Here is an 18,492-nt window from a genome sequence, read left to right as displayed (position 1 = left end):
TTAACCCGAGCCTCCTGTTATCCTTATCCACCAGTACCTTGAAACTTACTGAATTATGGTCACCTTTCCCGAAATCTCTCCTACTGAAACTTCGACCACCTGGCCGGGTTCATTCCCTAATACCAGGTCCAGTATTGCCCCTTCCCTAGTTGGACTATCTAGATATTGTCTCAGGAAGCCCTCCTGGATGCCCCTTACAAATTCTGCACCATCCAAACCCCTAGCACTAAGTGATTCCCAGTCAATGTATGAAAGTTAAAATCACCCACCAACAACCCTCTTGCTCTTACATCTTTCCAAAATCTGCCTACATAACTGTTCCTCAATCTCCTGCCAGCAATTGGGAGGCCTATAGTAAACCCCCAACATTGTGACTGCACCCTTCCTATTCCGGAGCTCTACCCATATTGCCTCGCCGCATGAGCCCACCGAGGTGTCCTCCTGCCGTACAGCAGTGATATTCCCCTTAACCAGCAGTGCAACTCCCCCACCTCTTCTACATCCCTCTCTATCCTGTCAGAAACATCTAAATCCTGTAACGTTTATCTTCCAATCCTGTCCATCCTTCAACCAAGTCTCTGTAATAGCAATAACATCATAGTCCCAAGTACTAATCCAAGCTCTAAGCTCATCTGCCTTGCCTATTATACATCTTGCATTGAAACAAATGCATTTCAGACCCCCAGTCCCACTGTGTTCAGTAATTTCTCCCTGCCTGCTCCTCCTCTTAGTCCTACTGACCATATTCACTGGTTCCCAGTCATTTTTTTCACCTGCTGACCTATTGCTCTGGTTCCCACCCCCCTGCCATACTAGTTTAAACCCTCCAGAGTGACACTAGCAAACCTCGCACCCAGGATATTAGTGCCCCTCCAGTTTAGATGCAACCCATCCTTCTTGTACAGGTCCCACCTACCCCAGAAGAGATCCCAATGATCCAGATATCGGAAACCCTCCCTCCTACACCATCTGTTCAGCCACGTGTTCAGCTGCAATATCTTCCTATTTCTAGCCTCACTGGCACGTGGCACAGGGAGTAATCCTGAGATTACAACGCTAGAGGTCCTGTTATTTAACTTTCTGCCTAACTCCCTGAACTCCCGCTGCAGAACCTCGTCACTCTTCCTGCCTATGTCGCGGATTTCCCACATCCCACAGGTGAAGCACTTCACCCCAGCAACTGCCATTGCTAGAACTATTTAATAAATTAATTTAAATCTAATAACTGCTTCTTGACTCCTTATTAACTATATGTTCCCTAGGGCTAGATTTCTACTATAAATGCTAAATTCTAAGAACAGTAATCCCCTAATTCTGGTCTAGATACCCTCTACTTATTAATTAAGTGATTAATTTATTTGATTTAATTAGTTTAACAATGTTTTAGTTTCAAATTCAGTGTGGATTCTCTACCAGCCAATCAGATCACAGATTTACTTTTAATTTTTTTTTTTTAAATCCCCGAGGTAAGGTTTTTATACTCACCTCTCTGGAATTCCGCCCTCCGACTCTGCTCCCTGGAACTCGGCCACCATCCACAAGGCACAAATCAGGAGTGTGATGGAATGCTCTCCACTTGTCTGGATGAGTGAAGCTCCAACAACACTCAAGAAACTCAGCCTCATCTAGGGCAAAGCAGCCACTTGATTGGCAGCCCATTCGCCACGTTAAACTTTCATTCCCTCCACCACTGACGCACAGTAGCAGCAGTGTGTACCATGTACAAGATGCACTCCAGCAATTCACCAAGGCTCCTTCATTAGCACCTTCCAAACCCATGACCTCTACCACCTAGAAGGACAAGGGCAGCAGGCGCATTGGAACACAGCCACCTGCGAATGCCCTCCAAGCCACTCACCATCCTGACTTGGTACTGTATTGCTGGTCCTTCACTGTCACTGAGTCAAATTCCTGGAACTCCCTTTCTGACAGCACTGCGGATATACCTACACCACATGGGCTGCAACAGTTCCAAAAGGTGGCTTCCCATCTTCTCAAGGGTAGTTAGAGATGAACAGTGACACCCACATCCTGTGAAAGAATTTTAAAAATGGGCTAGCTAGCAATTCAATTGTATGCAACTAAGACTGCCAGTCTTGCCAACAACACCCACATCCCAAGAGTTATATAATTTTTAAATTAGATGGGTTAAATGGTCTTCCTCATCAGTCAATACCTTGTGAATCCACCCTGTGCTTTTCAAAGAAACTAATTTTTGCTCAAACCACTCTCTTTATTCACAAAATCATTGGCTTTGACATATCCCCTCCGCACCTATTCAGAATGTAATTAACTGCTGAATGGCTGCCTAATTGGGAATTTGTCCACCTCATTAACTTGGTCTTTCCATTCCAGCAAAATTATTTCATTTCCATTTTCCTGAGTTTCACTTTCGCTTTCATTGCAAACCCAATTTCACTCTAGCCATCACTTCCCAAGTACTGTCTGGCTTCAGGACAATCCATTGCACAGAACTAGCCATGCAGCAAGCTGGTTAAGGAAACAGTCATGAATGTCTTTTCACCATGAACGCTTGTCACATCTCAATCGCACTTAGGATGGGAAAGAAAAGAATTTTGCATTTATAATGCCTTCTGGATGCCCCAAGCTGCTTTACAGTCAATGGAGTACCGAAGAACAGGTTATCTGGCTGACTAACGTAACCCAATCAATTTTGGGTTCGGAAAAAAAAGACTGCATTTTGTGCAAGAACTTTCACAATCTTGGGATGTCCCCAAGCACCAGAGATTATGCAGGCTTTTACTTCATTGCAGTTCATGGAACCACCCTCAATGCAAATTTGCTGTTGCATCCACCTAAATGACAACAGCCATTCAACTTCAAAAGCAAATCAATGGCTAAGAAGCAAATTGGGACTTCCTGCAGACATGGAAGGGCGCTCCCATTGATGCAAATTCATTTCTCCTGCTCCCCTAAGAAAATCCACAGCTGGGAGTCTCCAATCTTGCTCTGCAAGTTGCTGCCAAAACTGAAACATCATCCTGATTTGTGCCACTCTTTTTATTTTTTATGCTGAGCACATTTGCTTGTCCAACGATGCAGTCTTGTTGCTCAGTACCCTATTAATTGTAATTTGAATAACAAATTGAACATTTATTATATTTGCTTTACATTCATTTTCTCGGTGCCTACTTTTTTAAGCGTACTTTGAAGTGATAATCTGGGTCATCAACACTGTTTAAAATACTTAAATAAATTTCATACTTTCAATGAGACATAAATTGTATTTGAATAAATTACAACTGACCATGGGAAAAGTGATGGGAGCCAATCAAAAATAAAATGCATCTGAATAGCAGCCAAGAGACCATTGAGATAAAACAGCTTTTAGATAAGTGAAGTTGGATTTATGACAAGCAATTCCTGATATTTCTGACAAAGTATCTAAGTGAAAGGTATTACAGTGTAAGCAAATTATTCACCCTCAAGAGGATTATAATGTAAACTCCATCGTGTATCGGAATAGAGGGGGCCCTCTTTGTGTAGAGCAGGAAACATAGAACTCAGATAAAAGGCAAAATACTGCGGATGCCGGAAATTTGAAATAGAAACAGAAAATGCTGGGAAGACTCAGCAGGTCTGGTAGTATCTGTGGAGAGAGAAACAGAGTTAACGTCTTGAGTCTGTGTGACTCTTCTTCAGAATTCATCTAAAGCTTGTGTTCTTTGGAACCAATACTTATATTGGTCCTTTCACTACCTTAGGATGTTCTGAACTGTTTCATTCATTTTTTAATGAAAAATCCCTTCCTGCACTCGGATCAGGTGAACAGCCTCACCCCAGTGTGAACTCGCTTGTGCCTCAACAGGTTGGAGAAACAAGTGAATCCCTTCCCTCACTCAGAGCAGGTGAATGGCCTCTCTCCAGTATGAACTCGTTGGTGTACACTGAGGTGGATGAAGGCCTGAATCTCTTGGAGTGCTAGCATGGCAAGGCCAGCATTTGTTGCCCATCTCTAAAGGCCCTTGAGAAGCTGGTGGTGAGCTGTCTTCTTGAACCGCTCCAATCCACGTGGTGTAGGTGCACCCACAGCTCTTTTGCTAACAGCTTACTACGTCATTCTGGGAGAACAGTTAAGAGTCAACCCCATTTGCTGTGAATCCTGGGTCATGTGTCGGCCAGGCTGGGTAAGAACAGCAGATTCCCACCAAAATGCTTCCAGTGAAACAAATTTGTTTTTATAACAATCCAGCTGTTTTGTGACCATTCTTAATCAGACTAGCATTTTATTCCAGATTTGTTAACTAAATTTATGTTCCGCCAGCTCCCATGGGAGGATTTGAACCCATGATTTCCAAAGCATTAACCTGGACCTCTGGATTACCAGCTCCATAACATTATCCGTAACACTCAGCGAGGAGGCGGTGGTGGTGCAGTGATATTGTCACTGGACTAGTAATCCAGAGACCCAGAGTAATGCCCTGAAGACCCGGGCTGGAATCCCACCACAGCGGATTGTGAAATTTGAATTTAATAAAAATCTGGAATTAAAGGTCTATTGATGACCACGAAACCATTATTGATTGTCGTAAAAACCCATCTGGTTCACTGACATCCTTTAGGGAAGGAAATCTGCCATCCTTACCTGGTCTGGCCTCCATGTGACTCCAGACCCACAGCAAGGTGGTTGACTCTTAAATGCTCTCAGAAATGGCCTAGCAAGCCACTCCGTTCAAGGGCAATTAGGGCTAGGCAATAAATCCTGGCCTAGCCGGCAACACCCACAGTCCAGGAACGAATAAGTAAAAATATTATTGTCCCATTAAGGATGATTCATTGTTTTTAAAGAGTAAGGCACTATTGCAATACAAGGAAATGAATGTGTTATTGACAAGGGATGGAGGCAAATCTGGATTCCTCTATTTTCTCCCTGTCTGTCCATAAGCAGAGGTGTTTGAATTTTTGAAATGGGCTGTGGAATCTTTCCCCAAACCCTTTGTTTGTGCGGTCAATTTTTAAAGTGACTCGCAGGAAACTCTCTTTAGGGTTAAATCAGAAGTATAGTTTATTCACACATTAAAACCTGGGGAATGATCGCAACTTCCTTCAGAAGCACACAATAAGAAGATAGGAAAGAGGACTGTTTACAACTAAGAATAATTTAAAAGAAAGAAGCACCACAGATGTGGCTATCAGTTCACGCAATTGCCAGAGTTCAGAAAGTCAGAGTCCAGTGAATGCTCCTTCACGGGGAAGCTATCGTTCAGGTGGTTTCAGCTAGCTAAAGCAGGATTTGCAGAATTTCTTTGAAGTTGATAGTGACGCAGTGAGATGAGGTTGGTATACTTGCCAGGGGATGGCAGGAATCTTCTAGAGAAACGGGCTCTGAGGAGGCTTCGAGTTGATGCAGACTTTTGGTCCGCCTGGAGTCCTACAGTGATGTTTGCAGGCTGGAGTTTAAACAGCAGACTGAGTTGTGAGACTAGAAATGTAATATTAAAATTTTCCAAAGGCCAGGAGCTTCTAGTCAAAATTATCCATTGTTCGCCTTACAACATAGTTGATGGCTTTTAGCACGTCTGCAGGTGTAAGAGTTTTGATGGCTCTCCCTTTGTCATAGGACTAGGCTGGGGAGGCAGATCCTCTGCTGGTCCCAGGTTTTATTGATTGTGATGTATCCTCACAAGGATGAAGATTGAGCTTTTACTCTGTAACTGCTGTTGGAAATTTCCAGAATCTGTAGCCAACTTGTGAATCATGTGACCTGTAGCAGCCATCTTTTTGTTCAGCAATGTCCACTTTTTAAATAAGCAAAGAGATAAGGTTTTAATTAAACAATTTATGATCTTTTACATGTCTTAGGAACATAACAAATGTATTAGATAGAAAGTACAGCACAAGAACAGGCCATTGAGCCCACTTGGTCAATGCTTTGCACCAGCCTCCCTCTATCATTTCTTCTTACCCTATCAGCATAACCTTCTATTCCTTTCTCCCTCATGTACCTTTTAAATGCATTTTTGCTATTCCTGTCAACCATCCCATGTGGTAGTGTTACCACTGGGATGGGAGGACTGCGCAAATTATCAAGCCCCTCTACTCTACACGTCGTACAGGCTTGGGGAGGAGGTGGCATAGTGGTGTTGCCATTGGACTAGTTTTCCAGAGACCCAGAGTAATGCTCTTTGGACCCAAGTTCAAATCTCACCACAGCAGATAGTGAAATTTGAATTCAATAAAAGTCTGGAATTAAGTAAAAGCCCTGGAATTAAAATGACCAGGAAACCATTGCCAATTGTCATAAAAACCCATCTGGTTCACTAGTGTCCTTCAGAGGAGAAAATCTGCCATCCTTAGCTGGTCTGACCTACATGTGACTCCAGAACCACAGTAATGTGGTTCACTCTTAAATGGCCCCTGAGCAAGGGCACCTAGGGATGGGCAATAGATGTTGGCCTAACAAGTGATGCCCAGATCCCAAGAATCCCACACTTTGGGAATTCTGGAGGTATTGCATTATTAGGTTAATTCTAATTCATGTATAAATCCAAAATATTGTTTAAATGCTAATGTCAATTGTAGTGTATTAATAATAAATGATAATTTTATTTATAAAGCCGTTGATTGAATGAAAAAAAACTCAATAGAAAAATAGAAAAGTAGAAAATATGAGCAGGAGTAGGCCATTTGGCCCTTCGAGCCTGCTCCACCATTCATCATGATCATGGCTGATCATCCAACTCAATAGCCTGCTCCCGCTTCCTCCCCATATCCTTTGATCCCTTTCGCCCTAAGAGCTATATCTAACTCCTTCTTGAAAACATGCAATGTTTTGGCCTCAACTACTTTCTGTGGTAGTGAATTCCACAGGCTCACCATTCCCTAGGTGAAGAAATTTCTCCTCATCTCAGTCCTAAATGGTCTACCCAGTATCCTCAGACTGTGACCCCTGGTTCTGGACTCCCCCACCATTGGGAACATCCTTCCTTCATCTACCCTGTCTAGTCCTGTTAAAATTTTATAGGTTCCTATGAGATCCCCCCTCATTCTTCTGAACTCCAGCGAATATAATCCTAACCGACTCAATGTCTCCTCTTATGTCAGTCCCGCCATCCCAGGAATCAGTCTGGTAAACCTTCGCTGCAGTCTTTCTATAGCAAGAACATCCTTCCTCAGATAAGGAGACCATGACTGCACACAATATTCCAGGTGTGGTCTTACCAAGGCCCTGTATAATTGCAGCAAGACATCCCTGTTCCTGTACTCGAATCCTCTTGCTATGAAGGCCAACATACCATTTGCCTTCTTTACCGCCTGCTGCACCTGCATGCTTACCTTCAGCAACTGGCGTATGAGGACACCCAGGCCTCCTTGCACATTTCCCTCTCTCAATTTATAGCCATTCAGATAATAATCTGCCTTCCTGTTTTTGCTACCAAAGTGGATAACCTCACATTTATCCATATTATACTGCATCTACCATACATTTGCCCACTCACTCAGCTTGTCCAAATCACACTGAAGCATCTCTGCATCCTCCTCACAGCTCACCCTCCCACCCAAATTTGGAGATATTACATTTAGTTCCCTCATCTAAATTATTAATATATATTGTAAATAGCTGGGGTTCCTGCGATACCTCACTAGTCACTACCTGCCACTCAGAAAAAGACCCGTTTATTCCTACTCTTTGTTTCCTGTCTGCCAATCAGTTTTCTATCCATCTCAATACACGACCCCCAATCTCATGCACTTTAATTTTACACGCTAATCTCTTATGTTTTGTCAAAAGCCTTCTGAATAAACCACATCCACTGGCTCCCCCTCATCAATCCTACTAGTTACATCTTCGAAAAATTCCAGTAGATTTGTTAAGCATGATTTCCCTTTCGTAAATCCATGCTGACTCTGTCCGATTCTGCCACTGTTTTCCAAGTGTTCAGCTATTAAGACTCTGACCAGGCTTCTTTCAAAAACTCAGAATGATTAATTTATTTTAAAATAGAACTTATTTTAACAAGTTGCAAGTACTGGTTAACACACAATTATAATCAGGAAGTATAACTGTCTATCTCTTCCTAAAGAATCTCTCTCGTGTGTGGACGCAACACAGATACACACACACACAGACAAAGTACAAACAGATAGAGTGTCTCTGCAGAGATGGGCTTTGGAGGATGGGTGTTATAAAATAAAGGATAAAGCCCACAGCGTCCCGACATTGTCGACCCGGAATTCTCTTGTGTAAAGACTTATCCCAGTCGATGCCTGGAAGTTCCCACCAACTGGTCCAGCTTTGCATGTCCAAATGCAGACTGGCCATACTCAAATGAGGGTTCTCTGTCTACAGGTTGATAGCCACACTCAATTTCAGGCAAGATAGAGAGGGAGAGAGAGAGAGAGAGCCTTCCTTTCTCAGCTTGTTCTCCAGCAAGTCTGCCTTCAAAAACAAGCAGGTTCACAACTTAAGCTTTTTTATCCCTCTCCTGTGTGACTGTCTTTTTTGTCTCCCAACTTCATTAATTAAAGTTCCTTGCAGCTCAACACAAACAAAACTACTCCTTCTCAAGTCTCATAAAGGTCAAGTGATTTCTTGAGAAGAGACCTGCTTGTTTACAGTTCTAAGGTGAACGTATGACCTTCTTTTAAAAAGAAATCCCAGGTTAGCATCCACACATCCAAATCATGCCAAATCCTCCCATTTTGTAAAAGAAAACTTCAACCTTGAGAGATATGATTCTAATAGTAGCAAGGTCTAAATTCTTACTACTCTCTAGAGGAAGATTTTTCTCTTGAATTACAAACATACAAACAAGGAGCCTGCTCCGCTATTTAATGAGATCATGGCTGATCTGATATTAACATGAAATCTGCATCCCACCTACCCCCAATAACCTTTCACCCCCTTGCTTACCAAGCATCTATCCACCTCTGCCTTAAACATATTCAAAGACTCTGCTTCCACCACCTTTTCAGGACGAGAATTCCAAAGACTCAACGACCCTCTTGAGTTCAAAAACGTTGTCCCACCTCTGTTTGAAATAGACGACCCCTTATTTTTAAACAGTGACCCCCTCGTTCTAGATTCTCCCACAAGATTCTCCACATCCAGCCTGTCAAGACCCCTCAGGATCTTATATGTTTCAATCAAGTCACCTCTTACTCTTCTAAAGTTCAACAGATACAAGCCTAGTCTGTCAACCTTTCCTCATAAGACAACCCACCCATTCCAGGTAATATAAAAGCAAAATACTGAGGATGCTGGAAATCTGAAACAAAAACAGAAAATACTGGAAAAACTCAGCAGGTCTGGCAGCATCTGTGAAGAGAGAAACAGAGTTAACGTTTCGAGTCTATATGACCCTTCTTCAGAGCTGAAAAGAAGTGGGAATGTGATGAAATTTATACTGTTTAAGGAACACTAACCTTGTTCTGTTATTATCACATTCTGCCTCACTACCTTTACGCAACTATCAGCACCTTTTCTAGCACTAACCACTACCATGAATACTCCCATTGTCCTTTAGTTCATGACATTTTTGACAATCCCTCCTTTGTCCCCATCTATCGCCGGCTTTCTACCCAGCTCCACCTGTCCCACCGCCCTTAAACAGTATAAATTTCACCACGTTTCATCAGCTCTGAAGAAGGGTGATACGGACTCGAAACATTGACTCTGTTGGTTTGAAATAAAAATCTTGGCAATTCTTCCAAAGTCAATGGAAAATGAAAACTGGCTTGGGATACAACAGCTGCCTATATGCTGTGAGGCTGTTTCACACTGCTGGCATGGGGCAACTGCAACGTTTGCTCCCACCTTACATAATTTTGCTCCTACATGTATAGTGCAGCTCAGGCACAAGAATTAAGATGACTGCTCTACAAGTAGCAAATGAAACATCATGGCCTGAAATTTTTCGGATGGCAGCATCTCATTTCCCGCCACCCGAAGAGTTGGCGGGGAACATACCCCCGCCCACTCCGAGTGCCGTGCAACCATTTCACGCTCGAATGAGCATCAAGAGGCTGTGGGCGGGACTTCTGCCCACTTCACTCAGGAGGAAGTCCCGCCTTAGAGAGCTGAGATTGACCGGTAGCTCTGAGGCCCCTCTGCAGCGACGGGCCGCAGCGGACAGAAGACGAAATGCAGGGGGATGTCGGAGCCTAAAGTCCGGGCACTGGAGGCCCAGGTAAGTTCAAGGCGTCTCAGGACGGGGAGGATAGGGGAGGCCTGGAGAGGCGCGAAAGGGGTGATGGGGTTTCGGGGGAGAAGCCAGGGTGGGGAAGGGAGGTCCGGAGGCCACCAGACCTTAAGGGCGCAGCGCCTGATTTCAGAGTTGGGCTTTTGGTGAGGCACACCCACCCTTCCCGTCCAAGACGTGACTCTTTTGATTTTCAGCCTTCCCCCACGCTCGTACAATCCTCCCACCACCTTAAAAGTTGAGGCTGAGCGGGAAACAGCCCTTAAGTGGCCAGTAATTGGCCACTTAAGGGCCTCAACTGGGGTAAGGGCAGGATTCCCGTCGAGGCCTTGCCCGCCCCTGTGTAAAATCATTGCTTTGTCTGGGCGGGCGGGAGCCCAGAGGGAATCCTGTTCCTTCAATTTCACGCTCCTCCCTGCACCAAAATACCCGCCAGTGGGGAAACATAAAATTCTGGCCCATAGGAAAATGGAAATGAAAGTAAAATAATATAAGATATTGCACAACCAGGGCATTCCTGAGAAACAGCCAGCAAGTAAGAAAAAGGAGATAGACAATAAAACTTCAGATAATGAGGCTCCACTGTATTTCACAGAGATGTTTCTTTGATTAATGCTGCAATGTCTACCTTGATAGAGAGAAACATTAGTGTCACTTTTGTCTCTTTTAAGGTGATCGAGGAGCTAGAAATAATGCACGATCCCCACTCTCATCTGACCGAGGGTGACAAAAATGACTGATAGATCTTGTATATTAACCCGGAATAAAAACAGAGCATGCTCCGCAGGTCAGGCACCATCTGTGGAGAGAAGAAGGAGTGGATGACCTTCCCTCAGAAGCGGGAACTGTTAGAGATGAACAGCTGTTAAAGGGAAGGAACAGAGCCAATCAGAAAGGGGCAGGGGAAACTAAATGAGTGGCCTTTATTTAAGTGAAGGACAGGGATCATTAAATGATGGTGCAAGACACAGAAGGCAATAGTGAGAGGAATGAAAGATAGTTGAGACCCAGAGGATGTATGAATGATTACAGTAGAATAACAGAGGAAGAGGAAAGTGTGAAATATCTGGCAAAGCAGGGAAAGCGCTAGTGGTTTGGGAATATATTGGAAACAAAAGTAGACACCAGGATACAAGACCCCCCTGTATATTGATATAGGATCACTAACCTATTCACAAATGCACTGTTGCACCCATCTAACTTCACCCTCCAAGGAAAGAGTGTGAATATACAAAAGCAATAACTTCATCACTAGCCATTATTCATCGATGACCTTTGATGGTAAGTCATCATGTTTTATGACCAGAGCAATTTTTTCACCTCCACCATCAGCTTGCGGTGGCTGCTGTTTGCACTGGCTACAAGATGCACTCAGCAACTCACCAAGGCTTCTTTGACAGTGACTCCCAAACCTGTGACCTGGACCACCTAGAACAACAAGGGCACAGAAATCCCAAAATCCTGAAACTCCCTATCCAACAGCATTTCAATTTTCCTCTCTCTTATACCTTCTTCCCTTCTCCTGCTCTTTCACTCACTTTTTCTCTATTTCTTTTTCCATCTCACTCTCTTACTTCCCTCCATTCTTTCTTTCATTTGCTTTATCACCCTTTTTATCTCTTCTCCTTTTTCTTTCCCACTTTCTTCCTGTCTTTCTGCTACAGCTGTTTAAGGAGAAGGTACCTCTCCATCTGCTGAGGGGCAACTAAGGATGAGCAATAAATCTCAACAATGCCAGTATCTCCCAAAAATTAGTAAAAAAATACGCCTCTTCTCAAAAAGTGGTGAACACTGAGATCATCTTCTGGGTAAGGGAGTGGAGGTAAAAACTTTTAAGCAGCAGTGAGAAGCTGTTGGAGTAGGAGTCAAATCAACTAGATGGGCCAAATTGCCTCCTTCACCGGCACTCCTCTTTGTGACTGAAGCATCTCACGTCAGAATATCAGGAAGCATACGGGGCATATTCGTTGTACATTCAGTCTGCCCCAGCTAAAAATGAATTATCGGAGCCATGCGCTAGCGAGGCATTCAAATGTTGAAGACGGGCAGGATTGGTGATCGTAGCAATTTTTTCATCTCCACCACCAAGCTGGGGGTGGCTGCTGGGTGCACCGTCTATAGGATGCACTCAGCAACTCACCAAGGCTTCTTCTACAGCACCTTCCAAACCTGTGACCTGTGCCACCCAGAAGAAGTTCTGGAAGAAATTCAGCACTCGGGCGGTCTTTTTACAGCAACCCGTTAACATTAAGGTGCCCAGTTCATGTGGCACGCCACATCTGATTGCTTACGATTTCTTTTTGAGCCACAGCGAGTTGGTCATCTGGACCATGATGCGAGCTGTCAGCACTCATAGCCAGTAATTACACTGATGTTTGCAGGCATCCATCAGGATAGATTTTGTACAGGGCTGGAGATAATTAATGAAGGAACCTTGCTGTGGCACAGTGGCAGAGAGAAAATTCATCTTCCAAAGGGAACCATGATGTTCCAACAGGAGGCATAATGAGCCTGTGTCTGATAGCACTTGTTTACAGATCAATCTCGCGTTTTTTTAAACTTCTGCAAAAAGGGTTTCTTGTGAAAGTGCGATCGATGATTGGAGCCATTAATCAGAGCCAACAAATGGGTTGGCATGTAAGATTGGAAAAGGTAATAGGAAAACTAATGCAAGAACCTATGTACTAATTATACAGCATCAGCAAACATTTGGTCATCCTGTGATAATATTGCTACAGTGTTTGAGGAAAAACAGCACCAGAAATAAGCATTGGAATGCAGCAAAAACCCTGTAGAAAAGGAGAGGCTTTTGTTTTACACTGAAAGAACTGTATGCAGAAGAGCTCCTGATGTAAGCTTGTCAGGGTCATCAATGCCACTTTTCCTTTCTTGAGTAACTGACTGAGCAGACAGAATAATTCAAAATTTATAAACAGGAGGGATCCAGAAACGTAAAAGCAACACAGGCGCACGTAGCAGGATTAGACCCACACACGGCGATTCAATAGAGTCTTTCTCTACTCCAGAATGGTGGCCCCTCAAACCTGGAAAGTTTGAGCTCTTGATACTTCCACCATAGCAATAGACTCCAGTGCCTCAAGCTCAACAGTTAGTTATAAAATTCATTACATACCAGGAATTGTGCAATGAGTAACTCACCTCCTGACTCCTCAAAGCCTGTCCACCATCTATAAGGCACAAGTCAGGAGTGTGATGGAATACTCTCCACTTGCCTGGATGATTGCAGCTCCAAGATACTCAAGAAGCTTGACACCATCCAGGACAAAGCAGCCCACTTGATTGGCACCACATTCACAAACATTCACTCCCTCCACTGCCGACACATAGTAACATCAGCGTCTACAAGATGCACTGCAGAAATTCACCAAGGCTCCTTAGACAGCACCTTCCACACCCACAACCACTACCATCTAGAAGGACGAGGGCAGCAGATAGATGGGAACACCATCGCCTGAAAGTTCCCCTTCAAGTCACTCACCATCCTGACTTGGAATTATATCGCCGTTCCTTCACTGTCACCGAGTCAAAATCCTGAAACTCCCTCCCTAACAGCATTGTAGGTGTACCTACACCACAGGGACTGCAGCAGTTCAAGAAGGCAGCTCACCACCACCTTCTCAAGGCCAACTAGGGATGGGCAATAAATGCTGGCCCAGCCAGTGAAGCCCACATCCCGTGAATGAATGAATAAAACATAATTCCCCTCCTTTCTTTCTCCCACTCTTTCAGTCGCTTTATTTTTCTTTAGTTCTTTTTCCATCTCACTCTCTTACTTCCCTCCATTCTTTCTTTCTCTCGCTTCATCGCCCTTTCTCTCTCACTTCTCCTTTTTCTTTCCCACTTTCTTTCTTCCATCCTTCCTTCTTTCCTCACTTCCTCTCTCTCTCTCTGTCATTTTTTAAAATATCTTCAACAAAATGCTGGGGTACAGAGGCAAGCCTTCAGTCCAGCCTGCCTCTTCGCTTGTTGCAGGGGGCAGCAGGCCCGACTTCTAATCCAGCCTGCTTCCCTCCCCACCAGAACAAAAATCCAACTTCTCGCCTGTTTTATCCCAGGTCAGGTTCACGGAGCCGGTCAATGCCCCATCCTCGCATTCCCAACTCAGGAGCGAAAATCCGGTACTTCTTTAGCACATTTTCGGTGCCAAAAGACACTTCATCAATATCGTGCTCATTAATTTAATATTAGCCACAGAGGTGCAACATGAGTCCTTCCTACTTTACAACAGTGGCCAGACTGCAAAAGTACTTCACTATCTGTAACGCTCCTTCACATGTCCTGAGATTGTGAGAGGTAGAAATCTTTTTTTTTTGAAGTGGAAGTTTATTTGGCTTTATCCATTGTAACAATAGGTTTCAGCCTGAGATTCATTGAGTGTGGAGCAAATCTTGGGCTGTCTCTAATACAGCAATATCTTCTCCTTCTGTGATCTGTCATGGAGATGTGTTTAATTGTCCCCTCCTATATGCCCAAGTGTTTGAACATTTTGCATCTATCTTTAAACCAAGGTTGTGAACCTGTTTCAGCTTTATCTTATTAATGAGATGTGGTGCTGTTGGGGGAAAGAAAGTAAATGAGAATTTATGGTAAGGGAGAATTTATTGAAAAGGAATGAATTACTTAAAATCTCCAGGCAACCAGTGCTACCGAGCACATTGGCAGTAAAAGGTTACCAGATGAACCTTGCACAGCCTTAGGGCCTGCAAACAACAGAAAGGCCTTGGGAGCCGGACTGCAGTCAGAGCATTGGCAATAACAACTAAGATTAAGTGTGCTCTTCAACAGATAGGGGAAGAACAGATGGTCCTAGTTTAGGTAGGAGGGAGAGTTTCTGCCTGGGTGAAAAATAGGGACATACGATGCATGTACCTGTTACAAAAGATGTCTGTTTAATGTAAATCTATATGTTGACGAGATCGGAATCTGGAAACTGTTCTTGTATGTGACCAATAATGTATAAATATGTTGAACACTTGCAATTTAGCAGAGAGCTAAGCTGCATTGAGATGGTTCTCCCCTTGCAATTGTTTGAATAAACAATCATGATCGTATCTGAGACTCCTGTAGTCCGTTCGTCAAAGTAACCACAACAGTGCTGTTTGGAACTCTATCGAATAATTTTTGCTGTGAGTCTGGGCACAATTCTGATGCTGTGAACTTCAGGGGCTGTTTCTGCAGATTGCTGAGATATCACTTGAACCCCAGGGTGACAATATAAACAGTCATTTATATCTGGGGTTCTGCCCATCCGTCAAAATTGCTGCAGGAGATTGGGAGAGTCCCTACAAGAATTCAACATGTGGATCATTTGCTTAATCTGGGATTCAAGCTCCTTGACAGCATTCAAATTAATTCCTGGTTACATACCAAACCTGGCTCTTGGTATGTCTTTGAGTTTCTTACTGTGTTCCAAATCATTCACCCTTCGTTAACAAAGAAGACAGCTAGGATCTCAGAACTGTTACAGCACAAAAAGAGGCCATTCAGCCCATCGTGTCAGTGCCAGCTCTCTGTAGGAGCAATTTACCTAATGCCACCCCACTGTCGTCTCCCCGTAGCCCAGCACATTCTTCCTTTTCATCTTTCTGCGGTAAGTCCATCGATAGCTAATGGCACCTATTTCTGTCCAGAATGAGCATCCACAGATGGAACGGTGGACCAAAGATACACCAGATCTTGATTTTTCAGACGCACTTTCCTCAGCTCGAGTTTGCATTCATTATTTGCAATTGCAATGGACCTCCTAGTAGCAGATAACCTCATGGATAGTTTTTCAACATGTCTTTTTCACTTGAGCAAGTTGCTCCCACTTATGGGCATCTCTTTTACACTGTTTCAGAGCCACCTCTAAGCAGCCTTTATGATTAAGGTAATTGGTCAAAAGATTAGAGGAGAATTGAGCGTTGAGGAGAAATTTTTTTGCTCAGTGGGTGTTGAGGGTCTGGAAATCACTGCTTGAAAGGGTAGTAGAGGCAGAAACCCTCCTCACAGTTAAAATGAAATTGAGGCCACAATCAGATCAATCATGATCTTATTGAATGACAGAGCAGACTCGATGGGCCGCAAAGCTGACTCCTGCTCTTATTTCTTATGATCTTGAAAAATACTTGGACATGCACTTAAAATGACATACCTGCAGTGCGACCAACCAAGAGCTCGAAAGTGGATCTATGCTGGGTGGCTCTTTTTCAGCTGGCAGGGTCATGATGGACCGAATGTGCTATAAATGTTCTCTGTTTCTATAGTTCTAGCTCTCATTTTCTTCCCCTCGTGAAATTGTTTCCCAGTTGTCAGTGCACCACGAATAAAATCTCCTTTGGGCTTTGTTCCATCAATCGAACAGTGTGGCCTAGCTATATAGTACGTGCTCACATTCAACCAGATGACAAGTTGCTTGAACTTTGCTACATTATTTGATGGATCACATGTCTGTAATCCATCTCCCTGATGAAAGATATCTGCAGCAGATTGAGAACATCTATACTCGATTAGGCTGTAGAAAGCAAAATCTGCTGCAGCTCAGGAGGGTTAGAGGCAGCAATATGAAATGGTAAGTTTATCAATGCTGACAGTGGCTCTGCTCTTAGATGTTTGCAGAATATGCGATGGGCACTGACAGTGGAAAACTAATGTTCATAAAACTGCAGTCTTACACTGATTCTCTTAAATTGCTTCAAAAATGCCACTTCAAACCAAAATAGTGAGGAAGGATTTAATTTTTAACTCCTTGATAAACTATTTATTTAAATATTCTGTCTTTTAATAATAAAAGATCTCGTGTTGAACAGGAACAAGAGATCAGCAACGCTTTGAGAATACAGTAAGTTTTTACAGAGCACGGCTTTTGATATTATGACAACGTGCAGTCTTTTCCTTCAAACTAACCTGCCTGGCCCCAATTACAAGTTATTTTACTCCCACTTGTCTATCACTGCCTCGTTCATCAAGCAAGTCTTGAGTTGTGCCGAGGGATGGCATCTTAACATTACAACTTTCAGCAGCCTCTGCTATTAGTCAGTAAGCTCTCAGTACAAACCTCAAGCCGAGTGCTTCAGTTCATAGTTCAGCCCTGCATTGTCAGGCTTGAACCGTCGGAGATACAGGACTTAACATGTGATATTCAGTAAGGCCTTTCTACTCCAGTAGTTCAATTGGATGTTAAGGCTGGCCCGACGTGATTCAAAGGAGAGCTGGGAATTCTCTGAGAGTCCTGCCTGACGTTCTGCCCTCAGCCAGTACTGCCCAGAAAGAAACATGTTGAGTGGTCATCCAAATTTCAGTGGCGAGAGGTCAGGTGCTGAGGTGCCTCATGACAGGAATGACAGGACTGGGTGGGAGGGAATCAAGGGCAAGGAAGAGGCCCAAAGCATTCTCATGACAGGCCTGAGGGGTTAGGGGTGTGGAGTGGGTGGGAGGGGCACGGGAGAGAGCACGCCTTTTCTCTCTTGTACCAAAAGAAAATCGAAAAGAAACTTTTAAACCCTACCTTCCTGAGCCTCGTTTGATCCATGATCCTTCTCCCAGCAGGTCTGGCTTGATGGGCTTCCATCATTACTCCCCCATGGCTGTCCTTGTGCACCCACCCCTCCATCAGTCCCCGCCCCCCAATCCACCCTTGCTCAGGCCTCCGCTCAGAGCCCGATCTGTGTATTTAACGAAGGACCTCGTTGTCCTCTGGCGAGTGTCCTGCTTATCTACTCAAGAGGCAAGGTGGCCACTGGAACCCAGAGGGAAGGCAGACGGATGAGAGAGGGCTGAGTTTTAACAGTGGAAACACAGCAAGAGGTGTTCAAATTGGGGCTGGTGTTTAAGGTCGTTGACCTTCCAGAACTGGAGGATGACAGAGGTGAAGAGCAAGTAAGCGAGTGCGGGTACTGGAGAGGGTGCGTCGAAGATTTACAAGGATAGTACCAGAAATGGATGGGTAAAGCTATCAGGAAAGGAATGACGGGCTGGGTCTCTTTTCTCTTCAAAAACCGGCTAAGGCTGGGGGGTGATCTAATGGAGGCCTTTAGAATTATGAATATTTTGATAGAGTGGATACAGAGAGAATAGCTGGAACTTTCCAGCCCCGTTGGTGTCCGGCGTCCTGGCAGTCCTTGGGGGTTGGGGGGTGGGGCAGGGGTGCGGGTGGGCACAATATGGTGAGAAGCCAAAAATCAGTTTCATGCTATCGTTAAGCCAGTTTGCCATCATCTGCTCCACCCGTCAATGGCAGGCCGTGTTTCCCACTGTCGCACATCGGGTACCTCATTTCGATACTTTAGCATCTCAATATAATCCTTGATTGCCAGAATCATCCCCCTAC

At 44.1% G+C, this 18,492-nt stretch overlaps 1 protein-coding gene and 1 long non-coding RNA gene across 3 annotated transcripts in view; one reads left to right on the top strand and one right to left on the bottom strand.

Annotated features, from left to right (window-relative positions):
- galntl6 (polypeptide N-acetylgalactosaminyltransferase like 6) overlaps positions 1-18,492 on the top strand; it is a 1,468,073-nt gene that overhangs the window by 944,528 nt on the left and 505,053 nt on the right. The window lies entirely within an intron of this gene.
- LOC121277208 overlaps positions 5,105-18,492 on the bottom strand; it is a 35,988-nt gene continuing 22,600 nt past the window's right edge. Inside the window, exon 3 of the long non-coding RNA XR_005942834.1 lies at positions 5,105-5,759. This is a non-coding gene — a long non-coding RNA (uncharacterized LOC121277208). The remainder of the gene's footprint in view (positions 5,760-18,492) is intronic.

The sequence above is a fragment of the Carcharodon carcharias genome, chromosome 4 (genome assembly GCF_017639515.1).
Source record: "Carcharodon carcharias isolate sCarCar2 chromosome 4, sCarCar2.pri, whole genome shotgun sequence".
NCBI lineage: Eukaryota > Metazoa > Chordata > Chondrichthyes > Lamniformes > Lamnidae > Carcharodon > Carcharodon carcharias.
The sequence above is the reverse complement of the archived record's forward strand: the minus strand, read 5'-3'. Positions and strand labels throughout refer to the sequence as shown.